This window comes from Vipera ursinii (genome assembly GCF_947247035.1).
Source record: "Vipera ursinii genome assembly, chromosome: 3".
In the NCBI taxonomy this organism is placed as follows: domain Eukaryota; kingdom Metazoa; phylum Chordata; class Lepidosauria; order Squamata; family Viperidae; genus Vipera; species Vipera ursinii.
The window spans coordinates 120,384,424-120,411,270 of NC_139516.1; the positions used below are offsets into that span (position 1 = coordinate 120,384,424).

At 38.7% G+C, this 26,847-nt stretch overlaps 1 protein-coding gene across 4 annotated transcripts in view; it reads right to left on the reverse strand.

Annotated features, from left to right (window-relative positions):
• The window catches only part of CXXC5 (CXXC finger protein 5), a 110,099-nt gene that overhangs the window by 31,331 nt on the left and 51,921 nt on the right, over positions 1 to 26,847 (reverse strand). For 3 of the 4 annotated variants that reach the window (XR_014491970.1, XM_083358347.1, XM_083358345.1), the window contains exon 2: positions 4,541 to 4,662. The gene's annotated coding sequence lies outside the window, so the exon portion shown is untranslated. Of the gene's footprint in view, positions 1 to 4,540; positions 4,663 to 18,176; positions 18,258 to 21,091; positions 21,268 to 26,847 lie in introns of those variants that run through there. The other variant, XM_083358346.1, reaches the window with a different exon arrangement.

Here is a 26,847-nt window from a genome sequence, read left to right on the forward strand (position 1 = left end):
ATTCAAAGCATGCACATTCAAAGCAGCTGAATGTAACAAAAACTTTTTTGGCCATCCTTACTGATAGGTATGGATGATTCCACAATGTTTCAAAGTATTGAAAAGTCCAGCAAATTCACTACTGGGGGAGGAAAAGCTACAATAGTGGAACTACCCACTCCATAGACTGTGTCACAGAAATAAAGGACTGACTGAGCAGAAATAGGCCCCTGCCCAAGAAAACTGTTTAGAACAGCTTCTGAGGTTTTGATTGTCCATTTGGTTGCTTAAACACTTAGGCTTCAGCTTTATTTAGGCTGAGGTACAGACTAACCCACAGAAGGTCAAACATTATTTACTTGTGGACGAGATTTCAGTATAGTAAAATCCTGAGGTTTCAGCCATTTGAGGAGGAAGAATGTTAAATGCAAGTATATAGTGTTTGGGCCAATTTATATAATTTGCATAATTACCTAATTATCATAAATGGAAGCATCTGGGCAGTCAAATCTTGATTTAATGGACAAATCTTAATGCAATGTACATTGGTCTATTAAATGGGATGGAGTCCAAACAAAAAGTATTCACTGTACTCCTCTAAGCAAATTATGTCAACACTAAAAAAAGTCCTGCAGCTCAGAATTCTAAATCTTGTGCTATAATTTGAATCTGCAAGCATTAAAAACCGCCTGCTATACTGGAATGGGGCAAGGGCACTGCGGAAATTTTACGCTACTTCAGCAGGAAGCTCCTAAGTCCCTCATACAGAAATCACTCTCCAAATATCTAACATTTGGTTTGTTTGAACAATGAAATGGTGAACAATATACAATTGATATGCCTTTCTTCTATATCAGACATGTCAAACACAAGGCCCGGGGGCCAGATCCGGCCCGTGAAGTGGTTTCATGCGGCCCGCGAAGCCATCCTGGAAACAGTGAGGGAACGGCCCCCACTGCCTTGGCCCTGGCCCAGAGACCCTCCTTCTGCCAGAGACCCTCAGATCTGTCCCACTCCTGCCCAGGCCCCCATAGGCAGCCTTGATGCGAACAATGTAGAGCTGGCCATGCCCACCCAGTAGGCCATATGCACTTTAGCCACGCCCACCCAGTAGGCCACGCCCACCCAGACCACACCCACCCGTCCCCCTGAGGGCAACCAGAATGCTGATGCGACCCTCAGTGAAATTGAGTTTGACATCCCTGTTCTATATGTTGTGTATATTTTACTTTTCAAAAAAAATTAGGATTTGGGTCAGTGTTGCATCAGATGTAATGATGACACATTTGTTGAAGCTGGCCTTTGTGTGCAATCATTATTTCCTTTTTCAAAATAAGACAATGGAATGATGGGGGCAAAAATACACAGATGCCTCATTTATAACAACATACAGCTCTGGTCATTCTGACCAATTTGTTTTACAGTTTTTATTCACAGGTATACCTAAACCCATCACACTAAGTGTAGCTAAATTCTTTTTCATTATATATAAAAAGTGCAGTCAATTGGCTGGTGTGTCCAGATAATATTATGATTTGCACCTTTCCACAGATATGTAATTTATTCCAAATTACTGAGTATTAATTTTTGACTGCATTAAAGATGTTCATTAATTCATTCACAGCATATAACGCTGAACTACTTAGCATACCTTTCCTCCCAAAAAAGCTCTCAAAATGAGACCCAAAATCCATTAAGAATTTTCCTTAGCAATTTTATTTATGTTTAGCATGTTTTGTCTCAAGATGGATGGCTTTAGTCAAAATTAAGGTTCATTCTCTGTGATAACTGCAGTCTCTTACCTACAGAGTCTTTAATTCATACAGAAAATCATACATTTATGCAATACTTAGAAAGTCTTCCAAAGAGTTGAAAACATAAATCATGAATTTATGCAATACTTTAGAAAGACTTGAAAGTATGCTACCTTGGCATATGTGTTTTAATTTTTGCTATCTGTGAAGAGATTTTGACTAGAAAACACAACTTTAGTAGTACAAACTCATGCAGTTAAGAATTACTAAAATTATTAAATATTATGTGATTATAACCCTGAACTTCAATATTGTACTAGAGTGCTCAGACTCTTACATAAAAATTTTCATTCAGCATTTTGAGTAAAACCTTGTTTTTTAAAAATGATTCACTTATTCAAAAGGAAAAAAATATTCAGTAACAGATTTTTCTTCTGGGAGTTCCTGATTACACAAAGCTACAGAGAAAATGGTAACTAGGATTATTTTTTCTGGTTTTTTGAAATTTTTTCCTTAATAAAATAGTACCTTAAACAGCCTCTGCAATTCTGACTCTAAGAATAATTCCTGATGAATTCTTGGTGACTGCATTTATATAGGTTTTTTTAAAGCAAAAATAATTTTTTATTATTATTTTCTTCCAGGAAATTTTCAACTTCTCAGTCTAGCCAACAGCCCTGGAACTCCTTCAACAAAGTGTCATCTAAGGCCTTTACTATTTAGGTTTTCAGATAAACCAAGATTTGATAGGTGGTACCACCAGATAAGGCACTTCAATTCAACAGAATTCAATCACAAAGCTGGCATATATTAGACAGAACAAATCTAACATCTAGCCTAGAAATGGAAATTGAAAAATAAGGCCCATCAAGATCAGTGAACCTGGTCCAACATAAATATCTAGGCCATATGACCCTATCTTTGTAAAGCCCCCATCCCATTTGCCTAGTCCACGGGTCGGCAACCCGCAGCTCTGGAGCCGCATGTGGCTTTCAGCCTTCTCCTGCAGCAGCTCCCAGTTTGCAGAGACAGAGACAGACACTTGCGCTTCCCTTCTCTCTCTCTCTCTCTCTCTCTCTCTCTCTCTCTCTCTCTCTGTGTGTGTAACTCACGCTGTTCTCAGAGAAGCTGACAAGATTAGTGGGTGGGGTTCCTGCCTTTGCTGCGTCTCCACAGGAAGCAGCAGCTCTCAAGGGCAGGAGAGCCAGCCCAATAAGAATGTGTCAGCTTGTCCGAAAACAGCGTGAAGCCAGCTTGCAGCAGAAGATCGGAGAGAGGGAGAGAGAGAAGGGGGGGGAGAGAGAGGGAGGGAGAGAGAGAGAACTCATGCACAGCAGCCTCTATTTCTTTTTAATTAAACTCTTCAATCAAGCTCTCCCCCTCGCGTGTGCAGCTCCCAGTTTTTTTTTAACTCTGGAAAACAGGTCCAAGTGGCTCTTTGAGTGTTTAAGGTTGCTGACCCCTAGCCTAGACTCATCTCAGAATGGTAAGATGATTAAAGGAAGCTAATGTAGTTCATTAACATGAAATAATCTTCAGAATGTACACTTGGAAAGTTACAAGAAAAACTACTTTGTAAACCCATATGCCTGCATTCACCTTGACCAGCTCGAACGATGATATAAAAAAATCTGGGGGGGAGGGGGATTGACTTTATGAACTTTCGAGTTGCAAGCTTTTGCTGATATGAACAACCATCCTGTAAGCAAAACTAGAAGATCCTGAAATTTGGAAGAAGGCAGGAAAAGGTTTGCAGCATGGTGTTTATGTAAGTGGCATGCAAGAAACAAACCTTTCCCAACTTCTCCCAACTTCCTTTCCTACCTTCTCCCAACTTCCACCAGTATGCTATTAACAGATCCATTACATACATACATTACATACATTACATAACAACTGTACTGCACATGTTTTTATGCTTGTTGGACTTGCAATTAAAATGAATTTATAAACAGCATCAGGAACACAACTCCTAAGCAGAAGGAGGTCTGTACTTTTTTCATCTACTCATCAATGCTATACTATGTATTTTACTGCTCCTTCACAAATGCTCCTGGGAAATGAGATGCTCAGAATTATGAAAATAGAACGGATCTAAAAAATCTTGGATTTCATGAAACCAACTCTACATCTAGATTTCTGCCTTATAATCAATCTAGTAACAACTAGGGTCATCGTATTTTTTTTAAACAGCAACCAGACTGAGGACAGAAACTAATTACTATAAATTTTAGGAAAAAACAACAGAATTCAAGACTACAAAACCTGAAAAGTTCCAGAATACTGCAACCATACATCTAGGCCAGGGATCTTCAAACTCGGCCCTTTTATGACTCGTGGACTTCAACTCCCAGAATTCCTCAGCCAGCATACCTGGCTGAGGAATTCTGGGAGTTGAAGTCCAGGAGTCATAAAAGGGCCGAGTTTGAAGATCCCTGATCTAGGCTAATTGCCTTACACAATCACAGGTAAGTTTGTATCCTTTGGGGTTCAGCAGTACAGCTGCTATCATATACCAGAGGACCAAATTTCTTTCTGCTATTTATTTATACAATGTGTTGTTGGTTTCCCTCAAGATGAAATAAGGAAAGGAAATGGTTTTTTTCAGGCTGTTGATGGTTTCAGTATTCTTCAACCTCCAACTCTTCTCCTACATGTACAGAATACATCTAAATCAAATGGTTTTATTTTAGAAAAACTAGCTTTAAAAACATTGCAATTAGTTCAATAGAGGCAACCAAACACAACATCATTCTGATTTATTTTAAAGTGATTAAATTGTATAACTAATTGGAGCAATGATCTACCTTAGTATTGGAACCTGAAATATAAAAAGCAGCAGAAAGGTCTGTGGCCTGTTCTTCTATTTATCTCAGCACATTAAATGATATTCCATATGAAATCCATCAACAAATCTTGAGATTCTTCCCTGGATAATGAAACACAGAAGAAAATTATTATTATGCATCAATCATTTTATGCTTCTTATCTACAGCACACAATTAGTTCAGTTCCCAATGTCTATCAGGTACAGGCTCTCCCTCTTTAAAATTGTTAATTTTGGGTCCAACATTTATGGCTATCTTTTAATAATAGTTTGTTAAACATTATGGTGATAATATCTGATAATTTTTCCTTAAAGGTAAAGGTGAAGGTTCCCCCACACATGCGTGCTAGTCGTTTCCGACTCTAGGGGCCGGTGCTCATCTCCGTTTCAAAGCCGAAGAGCCAGCGCTTGTCCAAGGACGTCTCCATGGTCATGTGGCCGGCATGACTAGACGCCAAAGGCGCACAGAACACTGTTACCTTCCCACCGTAGTGGTCCCTATTTTTCTACTTGGATTTTACGTGCTTTCAAACTGCTAGGCTGGCAGAAGGTGGGACGAGTAACAGGCGCTCACTCTGTTTAATTTTAATTTAATTTTTCCTTAGTCAGTTATAATAGGATTATAAATTGTGTATAATATTCCAGCAGAAATTTAGGTAAGGTACACAACTAAAAAAGTAATTTGTTCTTTGGTCAATAGTGTCGTATGAGGAGGAAGAGGAGGAAACGAATAGGGAGCAATGACAGTAATTCAATAAACAAAATAAGTTAACAAGTTAACTGTTCATCCCATCGAAAAGCATTTTACCCACTGGAAAATGGCTATAATTTATTTTTTCCCCCCACAGATACACATCTGAGCAATCAGGAGGAGGTGGAAATTACATACAGAAATCAGAAACACATCAGACATAAGAAACCCAATACAGCCTTCTACAGCCAAATATGATACGTAACCCCATCACACCATAAAATGAAGACTGAACTAAGTCTTTAGAATTAATATGACACAGATTACAAAACATTATTTTATATTTTTGTATTTCACTACATTTTATACTTCTTGGATTTTTGAAGCCTGAAATTCAGTATATGGAAACTTAAAATTTGTTACATCACAGAAATGTTTTCTATAAATGTTTAACACATTTTTCTCTGGTCAACTTAAATAACAAACTATACTTCAAATTCTTGAAGACACCGCAGATTTCAACCACGTTTACACTCTGAAGTAAATCTGTATAATGATGATTCATCCAAGTAAGCCTCCTATGATTTCTGCCATAAAGCAGATTTTGCACACAACCTGAGCCACAGGTGGCATGTAGTTCAGTATAATCTAGCATCAACGCGCTGGTAACAAGAAACTGGTCAAATACTTTGGGTGGAATTGAATACTGAGAAACTGTGATATTCCTACAACTTATTCCCACAACTTACACGCAATGTAGCACTGCAATTCATACTACTGAGTCACAGGAGAATAAAGAACAAATAAATGAAATAACTTCAGCCAGGTCAACTGCTAAGCTTGTAAGCCGCCCTGAGTCTTCGGAGAAGGGCGGGATATAAATGGAATTTTTTAAAAAAACTACTTTTTTTATTTAAATTCATAAGTCAGTTCAGAAACTATTGTGTAATTCAGACATGGTCATATTCTCAGATGTTTTCTCCATTACAATCAGTATTCAGTTACCAAATGTAATTTTCCATGTAAGTCTTTAGACATACACAGAGGCAGTGTGTCTTTTACTGTAATTGACGTTTAGGAGAATGTCTAAATTACTCAGGAAAGAGATTATCTTAAAAGAAAGTACTGCTGCATTACACCATTTTAAAACAATTTTCCTTGTAAATTTCACTACCAATGGAAGTGATAGCTAGAACAGCTTAAACACTGGAATGAGGCTTCTCTATATCTGCCAGCATCAAGTTCCCTTCGTCCAGTGCGCTCCCACAGGGATAACACCCAGGGGGAGGGCCTTCTCAGTGGGTGCGCCTGCTCTCTGGAACCAGCTGCCCATGGAGCTCAGGACTGCCCCCGACCTCCGTTCATTCTGCTGGGACCTGAAGACCTGGCTCTTTGAGCTCTCTGGCCCAGGCTGAGAATTTTAATTTTAATTTTAATTGGGGTTTTTACTTTTTTTTCAGGGATTGATGTAATTTTTAATTGTTTTTAACTTTTGTATTTCTTGTTTTAAATACCCTGTAAACCGCCCTGAGTCCTTCGGGAAAGGGCGGTATATAAATCAATCAATCAATCAATCAATCAAATAAATAAATAAAATAAATCCAAACAAGAAGTAATATGCAAGTTTAATTAATACATTAGTTGAAGTTTGAAGGGCAGATCTTTATAAAAAACGTAGTTGCTTGCAGGCTTTGTTCATAAAGTTTCTCAACAAGAATTTTTTAAAAGTAAACCTGATTTTGTTTGTTCATCAATGAAAGCTTTTTATATATCTTAACTTTAATAAGACAGTGAAGGGACACATGCTACTTACACACATTGAACTCCACTATCTCCTCAGAATGCTAATTAGAATAAAGGTTGGAATCAATCCTGATAAGTTTAAGATATTTTTGATTTTGTTAAATTTTTTGGTGGGCTTCAACAAGCATCCATTTTTCCACTATGCTGCCTGTAGTTTTTCTAGAAAATAGGTGAATGTTTATCCACCGTATATGTAGTTTATGAGCTGTAGCTCATAAAACCTTATGCATTTTAGTAAAATTGGTTATTTAGAAAAGGTACTACTGAATTCCTTCTGATTTAATGAAAAATAGTAAATGTTCCAGCTCTAGTCATCTAAGCCAGAAACTTCAAAGAGCAATTAAATGTGCATACAATAAAAATATATCTCTTTAGAGTCCACCAGCAGGTGGCAGCAATTTGAAAAGCTTGGCTGGGCCTAAAAGTTAGCCAAGACTAAGCCTGGTTAGTACTGGGATAGGAGACTGGGAAATATCACACCTGCAAAATAGACTGAAAAATTGGAAAGACATCCTAGAGAAGGTGGTAATGGCATACCACTTCCATACTATGGCTAAGAAAAATACGGCAGTTGAATGTAGAGCTCCTGCTTTTTCTATGTATTGCTAATAAATCCAATCAGCTTGAACACAAAGAAAATAAGTGATTTATTCTATCCCACCTTTATTACTTTTACACATCAAAGCACGAACATATCCAATGTATCTTCCTCCTCCTATTTTCCCCACAACAACAACCAGTGAGGTGAGTTGGGCTGAGAGAGAGGGAATGACCAAAATCACCCAGCTTTCACCCAGGCTAAAAAAGTTTGCAGGATCCAATCTGGGTCGATCACCGGGACCAGAGGATTTTGTTTTGCTCCAGCGCCAGTCCGAAAGCTCTGAGGACAAAACCTCCGGCTCCCAGTGCCCAACCCAGATTGGATCCTACAACAATATCCTGGGACATGTATATATGCGCCTTCATTTGTAAAAAAAGTTTGTACTGTACTGGAACAGAGATCAGGAAAAAAAATGGAAAAGTTGAAAACCTCTTAAATGCTTTATTTTAGAACAATAATTTAAGACTTAGTCCTCATACACTGCTTTATTCGTCACAAAGGCCTTTGATTACTTGAAATAGCATTTATGCACTGTAATTGAGCAATGAGCCTCTACCACATGGGTGTCAAACTCGTGACGTCACGTGACGTGACGTATCGCAACTTTTTTCCCATTGTCGGCAATGAGGGTGCGGTTTTGGCGTGACGCATCTGGCCGTTGGGCCAGCAGTTTGACACCCCTGCTCTACCTCAAAGTTAACGTTTGAAAATGGAGAAGATGTCTCAACCCAAACAAACCTTCAGTCTCCAAAAGTCTCAGAAGCAGGAGGGAGAGTTAGCATGAGTTCAGAAAATGACACTGAACAAAATCTAAAAGCAATTAATCTATTGTTCCTAGCTATCTTCAGCGTTTTTAAATATCTAAGAGCAGAATATGCATGTATGCTCTTTCCTTTTGCTTAAACTTCTTTTTTTTACCAAATTTATAAATCTAAGAGATTCCAGGTATTTATAAGTTCCATTATATATTACTTGCAAGGCATTTCATAGTATTGATGCTCAAAAGTGAGATATAAATAATAAATTTTAAAAACAGATGTGCTAATGGTTCCAACTCAATATAGTCAGTTTCATCATGCAAGAGGCCACCTAAATAGGCTCAAAGACATTATCTTGCTGCTTTCACCAGATTTGCATACATAATCACAAATGGGATGTGAAAGACAGTAAATTGAGAGCTAGACTGAAAAAAGATGTTCGGATGGTTAACACAAAATAACTCATTGCATCCGATGCTAGGTTCCATCCTGATTAAGTCATGGTTGTTAACTGCCAGGCCATACTCTAAATCTGTCTGATTTCAGCCTGGTATCTATCCTTCCTTCTCTCTCCAGGCTCCATTCTTTCATTCCAATCTAAGGTAAAATACCTTTGAAACCAAGAGTTAATTACTGACCATCCTGAGTGTCAATTTCATAGGGGCAGCGGCAGCTGCTGCTTCAGAAAAAAGCAAAGAGCTACACCAGGCCACAGGGACGACTCAGGGGTCTTCAAACCTGGCCCTTTTATGACTTGTGGACTTCAACTCCCAGAATTCCTCAGCCAGGCACACCCACGTAGGCAGCTCTCAGTAAAGTTCCAGCTGAATATAATCAGGTTACTAGACAGTTCTTCTTCTCCAGTTCAAATTATCACTGCTTGAATAGCTCAGCCAAAGGAGGTGGGGAAAGGAAAAAATAAGTGGCAAGCCATTTCCTTTGATTTAATAGATTCTGACATAATTTGCTATTTATACTACTTCAGCACCTTGAAATCAACGTGCATTATTTAAAAAAGAAATATTTGGGAGTAGTGAATTACTACAGAAAAGGCCCATTTTTATTTAAGGAGAAAAGCAGCTGAGTTTCTGTATTAATTGTTCTATACACACATCACATAAAATAGAAAAAAAACCTTCTTGAGTTTTGAAGTAAGAGTCACACCCAAGCTACATTAGTTTGGATCTGGATGCAGCATTTAATTGGTGTTGATCAAGTGTTAATTCACAAATAAACATGGATTTTATAAGATAGACCTTAGGGCTGCAATTCTCTGTGGTATTGTATCTATCTAAAATAATAAATCAATTGGCTAACTAATTCTTTGAATAAAACTATTTCATTTAGGTTAGGGCTGTAAAAAAATAGATATACCACTTTCAATAATTATGTTAATTAAAAACATTTTAAACTATGACAGCTTGGGAAGCCAAACTTCAGGGGATTATTGTTATCTATGCAGGTGTATGACCATAATAAATTTTGATTTGATTACTGTTATTATGGCTTACAAAGCATATCTTTGCTAACAAGAATTTTCACTATATGAAACCAGCCAAGATTTTATACTAATATGGCAGCAATTGTATTCAACTCCATTCGGTACTTAACCTATTAAAATTAAAGGATTTATCTTAAAAGCACTATAACTTTCCTGTTTTGATTGTACTGCTGGTAATATTGTAGCTGCAATAGCTAAGATTTGAGATATTAATTCCAAGCACCGTTATGAATTCCTTAAATCTGGTGAAAGCTTCCTCTGAAGTAAATTATATAAATTAATATAAACTTATTATGTGTATATGAAAATTTGGGGGAGAAGCTCTTTAATTAGGAAAGACACATTTATCCAGAAGCGGTGAATGCTCCAACACTGTAAGTTTTTAAGAGACTGGACAGCCATTTGTCTGTAATGGTATAGGGTTTCCTGCCTGAGCAGGGGGTTGGACTAGATGACCTTCAAGGTCCCTTCCATCACCATCATCATCATTATTAAACTTTTATTCATTAAACGTGAACCTCAGTCAACTGAACATTCAAATTGACTGGCACTAATGGTTGACATGGGTTGCTGCCAGCATCCTAGGTATCAACCAGGTATCTCCTTAAAATGTAAAATGTTCCGAGTAGCGCAGTTTTTTGTAGCTTTGCTGGAGTTATTGCAGGGAGCTGCAATTTCTTGATGTATTTTGCAGTTTCTGGACATAGTTCCCAGTGCCCCAATGACAATGGGTATCACTGTTACACATTTCGTCCATAATCACGCAGTTTCGATGGCCAGGTCACGTTATTTCATAATTTTTTCCAGTTCTTTGTCTTCGACTCTGGCATCTCCTGCTACAGCGATATCAATCAACTGTACGCTTTGGTTCTCTACAACTGCAATATCTGGCGTGTTGTGTTCCAAATGGCAATCTGTCTGTATTTTGAAGTCCCACAAGATCTTCACCCTCATTCTCGACAACTTTTTCCACCCTATGTTCCCATGACTTTTCAGACACAGGCAAGTCGTATTTTTTACACAATGCCCAGTGGATTAATTTAGTAACTCGGTCATGTCTAGCTTTGTAATCAGTTTGCGCGATTTTGCTGCACTCACATATTAAATGTAAAATAGTTTCAACTTTGTCATTGCAAAGTCAGCAATTTGGATTGTCAGTAGATTTTTGTATCTTCGCTTTCATGGCATTAGTTTGTAGTGCTTGTTCTTGAGCAGCCAGTATTAAGCCTTCCATTTCTTTCTTGATGGTTCCCATCTTAAGCCATGCCCATGTCAAGTTGTTATCACATTTTCCTTCAATGTTTTTCAAATGACTCCAAGGTCCCTTCCAACATCATCATCATATCATCCTTTCAAACACTTAAAATACCGTAAAAGCAGATGTGCTGTATTGAGCAACCCTACAAGAAGATAAATCTTTTCTCCCACAAAATTATGACAGAACTCAAACCTAATACAACTTCTGTGAAAAGGCACTAACGAACACTGCAAACAACCTTAGAAAACCATGAAAAATATTGTAATTGTGCCAATTAGGACTCCCAGAGACTATTACTACTACAATCATTGCATCTGAATGTTTTTTTGGAGTGATTATTCTATGACTGCAAAAAGTACACATTCATCTTTCTCAAAAAGCCTTTCCGTATGTCACCATTTATAATATTTTTATCTTTAGTTTTATAAATAAGCTGGGCATTTACTTTCCTTGCAATTTTATTTCATCCCAATTTTTCATTATTTTATCCAAACCAATAATACAAATAAAAGAAGAGTTTAAGGCTTGTTTAAATCTTGTGTCAATATCTTTTTTGTTGTTTGTTACTCAATTCCCCTTCTTAGCGTTTCTTTTTCCTCTCTTTTACTTTGAATATGTTGACAAGCTGTTTTATTGTTCTACAACTTTCTTTTTCTCCTCTCAACTCAGCTGGACTTTTAAATTTCCTGACACTCTACAATTCCAGAATCCCTGTATGCATATTTATTGGTAAGCTAACTCTCACTCCACCTCCTATATGATTTTTGTTTGATAGTCAGTAGTCTTTTGATGTCCACCCCCTTGGCATCTTCCCCTGTCTCCCAGCTGTGACACCAGCTGTTACTGTTACTGATAGTTCTTGAAGGTCGGCCACAAATTCTTAAAGACTGCATGATAGAAGGATTTGTTGTGCTATGTGCTACCTGAAGAAAACCCTGAACTCATTGAAGGGGACATATCGAAGTGGCTACTTTTGGAGAAATAACCATTTTCCTAAATGTAACTCTTTCTGTTCTGCTAAATCAGACATGTCAAACTCACGACATCACATGACGTCGCACAATGTTATCGGGGTGGGCACAGCTTCCACGTGACATGTCCGGCCCACGGGCCAGCAGTTTGACACCCCTGTGCTAAATGCTGAGTGACATCAGAATTGGGATGGGCACTCAAGAGTCAAACGAATTCTGAATGCAGCCAATGGGCTGGCATCTGGTGATTGGCTGCCAACAGCATTACATTTCTTCCAGCTGAGCATAGGTGCTGAAGGACAATAAATCTACTTCCTAGATATGCAAGGAGAAATTCTTCCTGTTGCTCCAGAATCTATTGATTGGCTGTTACTCTCAAACATAATCCTTTCCCAGGAATACTAATTCACAGCCCACTTCTTTAGACAGTGGAATCCTATCCCGTTGAAAGGCCCGACAGACCAATTTGTTTCTAGATAAATGGTTATGAAAACATATCCTACTAAAGAGGAGATAATCCTTCAATGATCATTTGTAACATGGAAAAAATACAACAAGACATTTCAGGCCATCATGATGAACTGAGTAAGGTACCTCTAACTTAAGTCTTCAAGTTGTTATAACTACATTATTAGGGTTTGTGAAACCCCAGGCAGTTTACACCCAGGCAAGAGAGATGAGAAAAGAGGTCTTTCAAATCTGGTAAGAGTTGTATAATTGACAAAGCATGTAGGTTGACGTAAGCAGTTAATGCATATGAGTACCTTTCAACACATATACACATTACAAACAAGGTAATCTAAAAATAGTTAACAAGCATTTGACATACCCTTACTTCTCAGCTAACAAAGTGAGAGAGATCCTGTGGCTTAGAGGTGAAAACAACTGCCTAATGTGTAATCAGCCCAGGTTCGAATCTCAGAAGGGTATGGCTGACTGATGAAAACTAATAAGTTTGAAATGCATATCAGTCTCCCTTAATACTTTGTTAGCAATTTAAAATTTATACAAATTAATAGTATCAACTTTGAATTCCTACTACACAGCCCTAGAGCAAAAGCCATGTCAGGTCCCATGATGCTTTTTCTGCACAGGAACCTTTTTTTTAAAAAAAAATGTGCTTGTTTGAAGTGGGCTAAAATAGGAGTTTTTCCTAATTACTATCCTAAGTTTCTTCCCGCTACCAGATTTTCAGTATAAACAGATGCTGAGGGCCAACGGTGAGAACAAAAATATTGCTATTTATTTTATTTTGGCACTGTCCAACTCCAGAGCGACTCTGCCCAGTTCACAATTTAGAATACAATTATGGTTGATTCCACAGTCAGCCACACGTTTAGACTGGATTTGGCATTTTTATCTACTTACAGAGTTCTCCACAAGGACCTGGGAGAGTCAGTTTTTGGTGCTTGATGGTGTTAAAGGTATTGTTGTAGTATGTAAGCTCTTCCAAGTAAAGCTGCTTTTTGTGATTGATGGTGATTTCGTCAATGTGGAGGGTGTTCAAGTGGTGCTCCAGATGTTTTGGAATCGCACCTAAGGCACCTGTTACAATTAGTACTATCTTTGCTTTCTTCTGCCACAACCATTCTACTTCTGTTTGCAGGTCTTTCTATTTTGTGATTTTCTCAGGTCCGTTCTCTTCTGTTATGCTCTCTCCAGATACTGCCACATCCACCATCCAGAATTTTTTGTCTTTTTTTTTTCCAATAAAGTCTGGGATTCTGTCTGGCAGATATGTCTGTTTGAATTCTAAAATCCCAGGGCATTTTAGTTTCACTTTTTATTTTGTGGTCTCATTAGTTCCAGCTTCCAGGCAAATGGTATTTCTTGCAAATATTCCAATGCATCGTTGTTGCTACTTTGTCATGCCGTTGTTTGTAGTCTGTCTGTGTTATCATTTTGCACAGCAAACTAAGTAGTCCATTGTTTCAACTTCTCTGCAGAGGCAACATTTGCTGTCTTCTCAATTCTGGCTTTGCATTTGTTTTTAAGGCTTATCACGGTCCTTTCGGATCCCGGTTTGGAGGAGGAAGATGAGTTGGAACCGGGATCATCCGATGGGAGTGGCATGCCTCCCCTGCAATGTCTAGAGTCCAGGGGCTGAGGACAATACTGTCCCAGGCCCCTCTGGCACTGGGGGAAGTGATCAACTGGATGGGGAGCCACCTACCTTCACAAACGCAGGGGAGGATCAGCTGCAGACGGGCAGCTGCAATGAGAGACAACAGATCCCCTCTGACAAGGAATAGCTGCCACCCCCACCCAATCCGCAGGCACGGAGAGTAAAGGGAAGCTCAGAGGAGGTCCGTGAGGCTGCTCACGAGGAAGCTGCCCCAGCCTCCTCACAAGGAACATGTAGTTCAAGGTAATTTAACCAGAGGTCGGAGTACAGTGCGTTTGTCAGGAACAACCTTCCCGACAATACCTTCCCCTGACTTTTGGAAAACTCAATTCGTGGACTTCTTATATTTCAGCCTTTGGATTTGCATACCTTGCTTTGTGGATTCTGACTCTGGATTGTGGCATACAGACCTTGTTTTGCAAACTCCGCACCTGGTTTGTGGACTTGACTTTCTTCCTGTTTGGGGGGCTTGGTTCTGGTGACTAGTAGATCCAGCTGGTGGGGCTGGGTTACACTGTTTTGTGGGGAAAAGTGGAGTTTTACCAATACCCCTTGAGGGCCATCTGTCGTGGTTTAGCAGTGCAATAAAAGACTTAGTCATGTACAGATAGAATTAGACCTATCTCTTTCTTCAACTTTCCTGCTCTTAGCCATTGCCAAGTCTTGTTGATACCTGCTTTGTCTGCTAGTTTATTATTATGGTTGATCAGTCAGCCAATTATTTATAGACTGGTTTTGGCATTTTTATCCACCTATCAAGTCCTTCCCAAGGACCTGGGAGAGGCAGATGTTGTTTGTTTTAAAGGCAGTAGTGGTGAACCTATGACTCAGGTGCCAGAGGCGGCACTCAGTGCCCTCTCTGTGGGCACCCACGCCAAACCCCAAAGTGGCAACTGTCCCTCTTCAACCAGCTGCCTGCTAATTCACCGAGGTTACACGTGGCATCCCGGCACGGCTGGTTTCCTCCCCCCCATCCCCCCCTCCTGGCCTCGCATGGTCTGCATCACCTCCTCAGCTGTCGACTGGCCATCCAGCTCAGAGGTGGCTTCTTTGAACTGCTGGCAGTGGGCTGCAGAGCCCAAGTGCACCGGTCGAGGAGCCAGCAGGCTATGGCTGCTGACGGACACCACCGGCCCCCCTTGTGCTCGCTGGCCTCTGTGTGCGGGGGGCGATGGTGTCAGGCAGCAGCTGACCTGGCCCCTGCCTTAACCCATAGTAATGGCACCCCCACCCTGCCTTGCCTTACCTCACAGGATGAGTGTCCTGCCTACAACCCCACCTGCCAGAGACCTCTTGGAGCTCCCCCAACCCTGCCCACCCCCCACAGGTGTCCCTCCCCTCCATTGAGGTGACCACACTCACCTTGGCCACACCCACCCAATCTTCCATGATCACCACAGCCACACCCACCCAGTGGGCCACGCCCACCTGGCACCCAGCGATAAATAAGTGGGTTTTGGGTTGCAGTTTGGGCACTCGGTCTCTGAAAGGTTCGCCACCACTGTTTTAAAGGTATCATCACAGGATATAAAGTCTTCTAAGTAAAGCTGCCTTTTGCAATTGACTGATGGTGATTTTGTCAGTGCCAACCGTGTTCAAGCGGTGCTTCAGATGTTCTGAAACTACACCCAAAGTGCCTATTACTGTTGTTGCTATGTTTGCTTTCTTGTGCCACAGTTATTTTACTTCTATTTGTAGGTCTTTGCATTTTATTTTATTTTTCCCAGTTCCTTCTCTTCTGTTCAGCTGTCTCCAGGTACTGCAAGGTCCACTATCTAAACGTTTTGTTGTTTTTCTTATAGGCAATTGTTAAGTCTGGGCTGATATTTTTATTATTATTTGTATGGCTGCCCAACTCTCAACAACTCTGGGCACACAACACAACCAAGCAAAAATATTACAATGAGATCAATGAAAGATGAAAGATAAAGACAAAAAATGGCATGTATGATGGAATGAGGGATGTCACTCTCCCCTGCCAAAGGCTTGGGTGAAGAATCAGGTCTTTATAATTCTTTTAAATTTCAGCATAAATAAAAATGAGATAATGCAATAGCAGTCCAGACAACAAAATCAACATAACAACAAAAAGCATCTCTAAAAAAAGGTCCCACCCAATGGGATGCACAATGTCTTGCCAGCATTAACATAGTCCAAAAGCTCTCAATATGCTAAGTAAACTCCCAATATTTGTGTAGAGGAGTACAGTGATCAAAGAATGCATAAACATTAAAAGAAAGTGAACGACAACTCAGTCCTGGAAAAATGGAAGACATGAGAAGAAACTCATTGTAAACAAACCTTCATTCTGTGTTTGGTGTAAGAGGGGCACAGATATTTTGGGAGATTTTTAAGGTGTTATTATACCTTACAATAGCAAAACAGCATTCTTGAAATCTTTGCTTTGTTGTTTACTGACCTGTATTATCTCAGAAGGCTGACAATATATGCTATAGTACTTTACAATTCTGAGTAAAATAAACTTGAAACAAATCCCTTGCTTCCTCAGTTTTTGACTAGGGCAACAAGCAGATAGGATGGTAAATCATACCAAATTCTACCTACTAAAAAAATGACCGAAGTAATTAAAACAGCATTGCAAGAGTTAAGCATGCTTTTTGAAGAATGCCTGCCCAATCAAATCAGAAGCCCAGCAAAACAGTAACAGCAATAGACTCACTTCAAATTAGCGCATAACCAATGTAACAACCAATGTAAAAAATGTAAAAATATATTTTAGTGACTTGACACTTCCCATTTCAAGAAGACTATTGTATTGAAATTGTTTGCTAAGAAATTCTACATTCCACCACCCTATTCTAATATTGTATGGCATAATGTTATTTACTTCCTCCTTCTTATTTTTTTCTTATTCTCATGTGTACATAAACAAGGATGTAAATAAATAGGACAAATTTTATAACTATGTTTTTTAAGTTTAGTTAACATAGTTCCAACAGGTTTTATATTTTTATGCTAACTTAAATTTATCTATCTATCTATCTATCTATCTATCTATCTATCTATCTATCTTTCTTTCTTTCTTTCTTTCTTACATGCATGGATAGTTTGCTATGTTATTCTTTTCCCCCCACTAATTACATCAGTTTTAAATTCCTATTACTCCTTATAGGAGGAAGACTCAAGATACTTTAAATGTTGTTCTGTTTAATACCAGCTAATGGGGAAAAAATTTTCCTGCCACTTTTCAACACTTTTATAGTTTAGAGCTCAGATTTATAGATTTTTAATCTTCTCTATAAAAAAAATCAAAGAGAGGCAGCAAAAATTTTGAAGCAGTTAAGAAGAGAGCCAACATCACCTGGGTTTCTTGTGAAATTTGTAAACTTGATTTACACTTTCTGAGTGAATAAAATGCAGAAACTGTATTCTTCCCACCCCACCCCCTATATCCTGGTGCCTAATGTTCTTTATTATATTGTTGTAAAACCTATTCAATTTAAAATATTATTAATCTTATACTAGGGTTCTGAGTGTAAATCTTGATCTTTCTGGTAATCACAGGCAAAAACCCTGATTCTATATCACATAAATTAGGTAGCTGCATAGCAGAAGAGTCTTTTTGATTTTTAGATCAAATAGTCAGACAAAGAAAAACATTACTGATAGCCAGGCATGTGGGAAACCGATTTCTGACAGTCTCATGGTTGGTTCAAGGAAAATTTAAGACCTCAGTAACAAGTTTACAACAATAAAAATTAAGATGTAACAGCAACAGAGAAGAAGGTAAATAGTGAGGAGGGAATGCTTTGGAAAAGTCCTTCAACAACATCTGGAGCAACATCATTTTTCTAGCACAGACATTCTGTTTCCTCTATGTGTATGTAACCCATTTGACTTTTTTATTATGGTATTTCAAAGATTAAGATGGTATCTTAATACCACACCTCTGGATGAATGTTCTTCTTTAATTGAATGTCCTCTTCTTCAGGAAACCTTTTCTATCTTTTCCTTATTTGTGCAAAAGGCTGAAATAAACAGAACAAAACTAAGATATCAAACTTAATAAAGTTTCTAAAACTTTATTTTAAAATCTGAAAATGCAATTCTTTAAAAGTAAATAATGAATAGACGTATTTCATTTTTTCTAAAATTGTAAAGACAGTATCTACATGTGCAAATGGCATATTGCTGACATTAGAATATGCATGGAATAAATGAAAGTAAGCCTGAAGATTAACAGAGGCTTGAAGATTCACACCCACAAACACAAGGACACATTAACTCTGTGCCACAACCTTGTCAAAAAAATGGAGGTTGCTTATTACAGAAATCAAAAGGAGGGAAAATATAATCTATAAGGAAAGATTAGGGAGGGCATGATAGCCGTCTTCCAGTACTTGAGGGGCTCTCACAGAAATGGGGTTGACTTATTCTCCAAAGCACTTGAGGGTAGGACAAGAAGCAATAAAGAGAAATCCTATGATTCTACAAATCACTCAATAATAATTAGTGTTTCAAAATGATAGAATCAACACAGAAAAAGATTGCTCCAGTTCTACTGAAATAAAAGATGAATCTGGCTGGATTTTGTAGCACGCCAGCTTCCTTTTTTAAATTTTAAATCAAAGCATACAGATATAGAAAAAAGCCTACCAGTGTAACTTTGGGCATACTGGTGCACCCGACATTATTTACTCATATACACGAAGTTATTACAATACCAAACATTTCATTTTCAATTATTTTTCTAATAATTTCTAGCATGGTGTCCACCTTTTCATTCTTTCCAACCCACTGAAATTGGGAAAAAAAATCATAAACAGGTAGGGAAGCACTGTCTACCTGCCTCACAGCAAGATAGCTCTCCAAACACAGAACAGAAATGAGACCAGATTTGAAGTGATGGTAGAAACCAGCAAAAGAAAAACACGGGTTTCAAGGATGAACAAGGTGCTTCCTGAAAAAAAGAAATGGTGGACTGAAGGTGGCTTCAAAAAAAGTGGAGCCTATGACTGCAGTGAAGAATGAAGAACCTGCAAATAGACCAGTTCTTTGAACCTCTTCAAATAAGGAGAGGTCTTAAGATTACCCACAAGTGCTTCACACAGCTGCTTCTCATGAGGAGACCACAGATAGTGATCTCTGGTGGATTTAGATTAACCATCTTGCTCAAAGCATAGGTCGGCACCTTTGGAAGGACACTACGTTCTCATACTTGCTTTTCTAACCATTTTTTGAGAAATTGCTTGTTAATTGTATTTTAGCTATTCGAAATCTTTGCACTGACAAGTCTGAAAACATCAGGTGAGTTTCCTTCAATTCTTAAGAAAATATAAAATAAGTTTTAAATACAAGTTTATGGACATACACAAAGACACACCCAGGTACACGCGCGCACACACATACCTAGGTACACACCGACACGCACAGGCACATGTGCGCGTGCATGTACAAACACACACACAGCAAAAGGGTGATTAGAGTTTGATTTCTACAAGTTACAAACAGACTTAACAGATAGATCTGAAATAAGATTTCAGAATTAATTGCAAGAATCTTTCTCACAGGAAAAAGCTTTTGTTTTGAATTATTTTCAAAAACAGTGATAAAATGGGGACTTTGAAGATTAGACATTAAAGAACTAGAAGGAACCAAAGATTACAATTAAAAGAGATCACATAAACTCAATATATAATTTATGGAATGGAGCAAAATATTCTTACACTGGGTATATTGAAGGGCATTTTTGAAAAATGGACCCAGAATATAATATTAATAGGGCTAACCTAACATCTGCCTCTAAGCAGATATTGTGTCTAAAAGATATTATTTATTTCTATATCAAATTTATTAACCACCCATCTCCCTCACAGAGAGGCTCTGGGTGGTGTACAATTAAATCATTAAAATAACGTATTAAAACCAAATAATTTTAAGATTAAGAAATTAAAAATGAAAAACATTATAAGATCGCAAGAGATGGAGAGATCCAAAATGGGGAGACTAAGAGTTGTTAATACAGGTGGGAGAGAGAGGGTTCTCATGGGACTAACCAGCTCCATGGCTGTATGGGCCCTTGTGTCTCGCACATAAGGCTACACATAGCCAGGTTTTGACCCCTTTGTGGAAGGCCAGAAGACTGGGGGCAAGATGTTTCACAAAGCAAGGACGGTGGCAGAAAAGGCCCTCTTCCTTGACCCTGCCAGTCGAAATTCTCCCACTGGGGGCATCTGTAGCATGCCTTCCCTGCCTGAGCAAGTGGGATGGGCTGATGTGATGGGGAGAAGAGGAGAAGTGGGATGGGCTGATGTGATGGTCCTATGACATGTAAGGCTTTATAGGTAACGACCAACACCTTGAATTACACCTGGAAGCAAACTGGCACCCAGTGTAGTAAGTGAAGCAAAGGTACCTTTCTTTGGGCACTCACTATAGCTTGTGCAGCTGCATGCTGTACCAGTTGATACCATACAAAACACTCTGTTCAGGGGAAAAGATACCACATCCCTTGTACAGGTAGTCCTTGACTTACAACCACAATTGGGACCGTAATTTCTGTTGCTAAGCAAGGTAGTTGAGTTGCGCCTGATTTTATCACCATTTTTGCCATGGTTCCTAAGTGAATCACTGCAGTGAATCAATCCAGCCTCCCCCGTTGAGTTTGCTTGTCGGAAACCAACTGGGAAGGTCACAATTGGCAATTACATGCCCCCAGGCTATTGCAACTGTGCAAATACATGCTGGTTGCCAATTGCCCAAATTCTGATCACATGAGCATGTGGACGTTAAATGCATGGGCTGATCATAAGTCACATATCCGAACAGTGATAAATGAATGGTTTTATAAGTTGAGAACTACCTTCATGAAGTTTCTGTGGGCATGTCTAGATTTGATACCCACAATTATGTGTAGAACTTTTTCCTCTTTGAAAACTTAGGATTTTGCTTTTTAAATTCCTGATGGAAAATAAGAAGACTGGCAAGGAGCAGAATCGATTCTTGGCAATGGTCTTCACAGTGGATAGTTTTCTGACAAATATAGACCAGCATGCTGCTGAAGATAATAGAGACATTTTCAGGTACAATTTTGAAAGTCTAAAGCCTAACAAAATTCTAATAAATTGAATTGTAAAAAAAAATGATAAATTAAAAGTTAATAAGGCATGGAGTATTCAGGAATAGCTCAGTAATTTCCCAAATACTGGCTTTCATTTCAGAGGCCTACACATTAGTGAATGCAATACCACTTTTTAAAAAAAAATCATAAAATTATAAGATTACGCATCTATGGCATCTCAGGTAGTATTATTATAAATCATTGTGAAGGCTAAGAAAATCAATTGCTTGCTAAGAAAGGAAGCTCTTAGTAAACACTGTATAGGTATATACTCATCAATCTTTTAGAATTATTCGAGAGTATTCATAGCTGGTTTGGTGACTATCAGCCAGTCATTCTGTCTCAGCCCAACTCACCCCATAGGGTTGGTTGTTGCAGGGAAAATAGGAGAAAGGAGTGTTAGTTATGTTCACCACCTTGAATTATTTATAAAAATAACTAGATAACCTAGTGATTCATCATTTCAGGGCTATTTCAGAGAAAGAGTGACCAAGGGCAAAAAAAGAAGCAGGAACAACTTCCTGCTGGTTTCAATACCATGGGAATCATGAGTCCTGGATTTTGGACTCATTCTGCAAATCACCCATCTGACGTATCTTGGTTCAAAAATTTTGCCCTATGAAGCACTGTTTCGACCAGTTAAATGTTATAGTCATAAAAGTTTTAGTAGTCACTAAACCTTGGGTCACCATATCAGAGATATTTCCTTCAAGTTCTTAAACATTTAGGGATAATTCAGAGATGTTATCTGCCTTGAAAGTAGCCCATGTTGAACTGTATAGCACAAACATCAGCAGTTGACCACAGGAAATGCTTTATGACATTTTGTATTAGGTCACAAAATGTTTTATGATAATTTTATATCATAAAATGCTTTATAAAATTTGCCAAATTTCAATTCCACGGAAGTCATGCGTCAGGATTTTGGCCACATTCTCTTAAGTTAGCCACTTAGTTCAAAACATTTTGTTGTATGATGCGCCACTTCAGCCACTTAAAGGCTATAGACGAAGAGTTTTAATAGTATGTCTAGATAAGGGCAGGATTAAAATAAAGACTAAATACAGACAGAAATAGTTGGCTATTTTGGCTCTGTTAACTCCAAGGTATGTACCAGGGTTGCACATGCATGCTTACACACAATGTATGCAAATACGGGGCAGGGGCGGGTTTGTGTTTTTTCTTGAACGTGGTAGAAAGCTGGTTCTTTCTAGGGATGGAAAAGAAAATTGTCATTATCTTTATTCCAGCAGAGTTAACTGTATAGATCAGGGGTGTCAAACTCAATTTTATTGAGGGCCACATCAGCATTGCGGTTGCCCTCAGGGGGCCGGGTGGGTGTGGCCAGGGTGGGCGTGGCCTACTGGGTGTGTGTGGCCAGCTCCACATCGTTCGCATCAAGGGTGCCTATGGGGGCCTGGGCAGGCGTGGGACAGATCTCAGGGTCTCTGGCAGAAGGAGGGTCTCTGGGCCAGGGCCAAGGCAGTGGGGGCCGTTCCCTCACTGTTTCCAGGATGGCTTCGCGGGCCGCATGAAACCACTTTGCGGGCCGGATCCGGCCCCCAGGCCTTGTGTTTGACATGTCTGGTATAGATGTTGAGTGAACTGCAATGAACACATGGAACATAAACACAGATGGAAGCACCTCACAACAATCCTCACTAAGTTAATAATCTTCTCACTGCAAAAAGCAGCAGGAAAAACAGATCAGGCAACAGTCAAAACCTATGGTAACTGAAGGGACTCTCAAACGTTTTAGAGGCACCCATCATTTTACAATGCTTATAATGCATTTATGTGTTTGTTTTTGATAATACATACTTGGCAATTTCTTAAAGACTTCTAAAGTATAAAGATGTCATAAGGATTCTGTTTTTATTGAAAAGGTCAGATATAAATTATGTAAGCAAATAAAATGTGATAAAGATTGAAGCAACCTGGAAGATATGTGTCAGATTTCTATCTTGCTTCAAGGTATGTATACACTTGAACTTCTGATTTTTTTTGAATTAAGTTCCTTTCCAAAGGCTGTCGATTAAATTCATCAGGTATAGAATAGCTAACTAATTGCCTTACAAACTGAGATCTTTAAAAAAACAAGAGAACAGGAAAAAACTTGATTAGGCAACTTTGGTGCTTGATATCTTACCTGATTTAAACCTTTTTAAAATAGAAAAAACTAACCAACAATTATGCATATCCATCAAATAGATGTGGTCAAAACAAACATTTGACAAGTTGTGAAAGTCTCAGATAAACAAAAAAACCAACTATCAGTAAAAACAGACCTTCAAATAGTTAAGAAACTTAAATACTTGGGGATATATTTAACAGCAAGATGTGCCACAATAGAAGATAATTATGTAAAATTATTAAAAAAAATAAAAGTAGATTTGGAAAAATGGAAAAATCTACAACTATCAATCCTGGGAAGAACAACGATGGTGAAAATGAACATATTACCAAAAATACTCTTTTTATTTCAAACAATACCGATAAAAATTGACAAAATAATTCAATGAATTAAATACATCAGTATTGAAATTTATCTGGCAAGGGAAAAAAGCTAGAATCAGACTGAAAATGTTACAAGAAGCAAAAGGAAATGGAGACTTTGGCCTACTGGACTGGGTCTTGTACTATCAAGCAGCCACACTAACATGGTTAAAAGAATGGATAAGTCTTAGAAATAAAAGACTATTATACCTAGAAGGGCATGACCTACAACTTGGATGGCATGCTTTCCTATGGTATGGGAAGAACAAAATCCACAAATACTTTCAAAACCACTATGTAAGAAATGCACTGCTTCTGACATGGGAAATGGTAAAATTTAGAACTTACATGAAAATACCCAAATGGATTTTGACAATGGAGGCATTTGTACACCCAAACTTAATCAATTCTGAGAAACTTGTGACTTATAAAGATATTTTGAATACTGATGGGAAACTACAAACTAAACAAGAATTGGAAGAACAGGGCACTGAGCTATCATGGTGGCCACACCTGCAAATTTATGAGAAAGGTGCAGACCAGACAACGTTAGACAAGATACTATTGTCATCAGATGACAAATTAAGAAACTGTACAGCTTTCTGTTAAATTTAAAGATGGAAGATGAACAAGCTAAAGAAACAATGATAACTTGGGCAAAAAAACATTGGGCACAATGTAGAACTAGAAAAATGGCAAAACCTATGGGAAAGAAACTACAAAATAATGAGGGCAGCTACTTATAAAGAAAATTTATATAAAATGTTCTATAGATGGCACTTACCACCTGCAAGATTAGCAAAACTATTTTAAAAAGTGTCTAGCAATTGTTGGAAATGCAGACAAAATCCAAGCACATATTATCATTTTTGGTGGACATGCCCTAAAGCAGACATGTCAAACACAAGGCCCGGGGGCCGGATCCGGCCCATGAAGTGGTTTCATGTGGCCCGCGAAGCCATCCTGGAAACAGTGAGGGAACAGCCCCCACTGCCGGCCGGCCAGGAGCCAATGTACAATTTTGTGGTGGTCATCTATGCTGAAATACATTCAGTCTTAGCTCCATAAGGCCATCTGGAAATAGTGAGGGGCCGGCCCCTGCCGCGTCGGCACTACCCCCTGAGTGCACGCTGGGGAGGTATCACCCTTTGTGAGGAATGAAGAAATGCACCATTGCCTGGAAGTGGCCAGCACATGGCCCTGCCTAGTTTGGGCAGGGTAGGGGCTGGGCAGCGTTGCGCTTCTCTTCAGATTTGTGCCACCCGGCTCAGCCTCTCAGCACTGTGAGGAGAGCAGCCCGCTACCTGCCGAAACTGGGCAGGCTGGGGGCTGGGCGGCATCGCACTTCTCTTTGGATTTGCTGATGCAGGCCTCAATGAAATTGAATTTGACACCCCTGCCCTAAAGCAAAGAACTATTGGTCAAAAATACATAGGTGGCTAGAAAAGTTGATAGGAGCACATGTAGACTATAAACCGGAATTATTACTTTTAGGCATAATTTCAGAAAATTTTGGTAAGAAATGCGTATACATAATATTACACATATTAACAACAGTGAGAATTATATTTGCTCAATACTGGAAAAATGAAGAAATACCATCTGAAGAAGACATAATTAAGAAAATTTTGGACTGTGAAGAAATGGATAGGCTCACTTGAAAATGAAGGGGAAGCAAGATTCAGAATACTTTCAAACATGGGAAAATTTTTATAAATGGTTATAAAAATGGAATAAAGGATAGGAGTGGAAATTGTATTACTATTAATGTTAAACACATAAACCCAGATTTTGTTTCCAAAAAATAATAAAATATACATAAAAAAGAAACTTGTGAAGGTCTAGTGTTCTGACAGAACAAAACTATAAATATTGTGAGTGTCTTGTCATCCAAAACACTGAATGTTTTTTTTTAAAAATAGTCGCAAAAATAAATTCTAATCACAGAAGTTAAGGTATGTTCTGTCCTTTTGCACCAGGGGTCCACAAAAACAGCTAAAGAAATGAAGCCAACAAGTGACCTTAGTGGATTCTTTTCAATATAACCTGTGAATATAGCAGATACATTTCTATTTGATTGAAACCTCTTCCTAATTTAAATATTCAGCTCCTGCATTTCACATTTGGCAACCTGTCTGCAAAGCTCAATGGCGGAACTGTATTTCTGTATTTAACAACCTAAAGCTCAACATCTAATAATCCTACCAGCAACAGATATGAGCAATACAGCATTTTGCACTTGAGAGTCTGATTGAGCAAGAACATGCACAGAGCTAGCAGTGTTACATCAAACTCCCATTGCAAAAAATTTAAAACAGCAATTTTTCCTCTTTCATTTTCAATATTTTTCTTATGTTCAAAATTATTTTAAATCTTTCGACATGCACTTAATTTTGCCTCTCAGTGCTTCAGTAAATGATTAGGTTCTCACTATTGTCTATAGCAGTGATGGCGAACCTTTTGGAGACAGAGTGCCCAAACTGCAACCTAAGACCCACTTATGTATCATTGGGTGCTGGGTGGGTGTGGCCCATTGGGTAGGCGTGGCTGCAGTGGTAACGGCAGACTGGGTGGGACTAAAAAGTTCAATCAATCAATTCCAACTTTGCGAGATTTTTTTTCCCCACGAGAAGTTGAAATTGATTGATTGAACGAACCTTTTTTTTTTTTGCACACAGTGGCCAAGGCCTAAAGTGAAAAGGTTTTATAAAACCCAGCTGAAGGCCTAGGACTGGGGCAACAGCGCACGTACCCACAGAGAGGGCTGCGCGTGCCACCTGTGGCATGCATGCCATAGGTTTGCCACCACAGGTCTATAGAGTAGGTACTTACTATCATCTATAAAGCCATGGTCTTTAAAATCCCTAACTTAAGTAAAAGAGTTTTAATAATGGTGCATATGCCATTCCTAAAACCAGGAAATTGGAACTTTTTATAAAGGTTTATAATACTGCAAGGGCTTCTGAATGGTCTGTTTCTAAATAGGCACCCAACTACAAAGA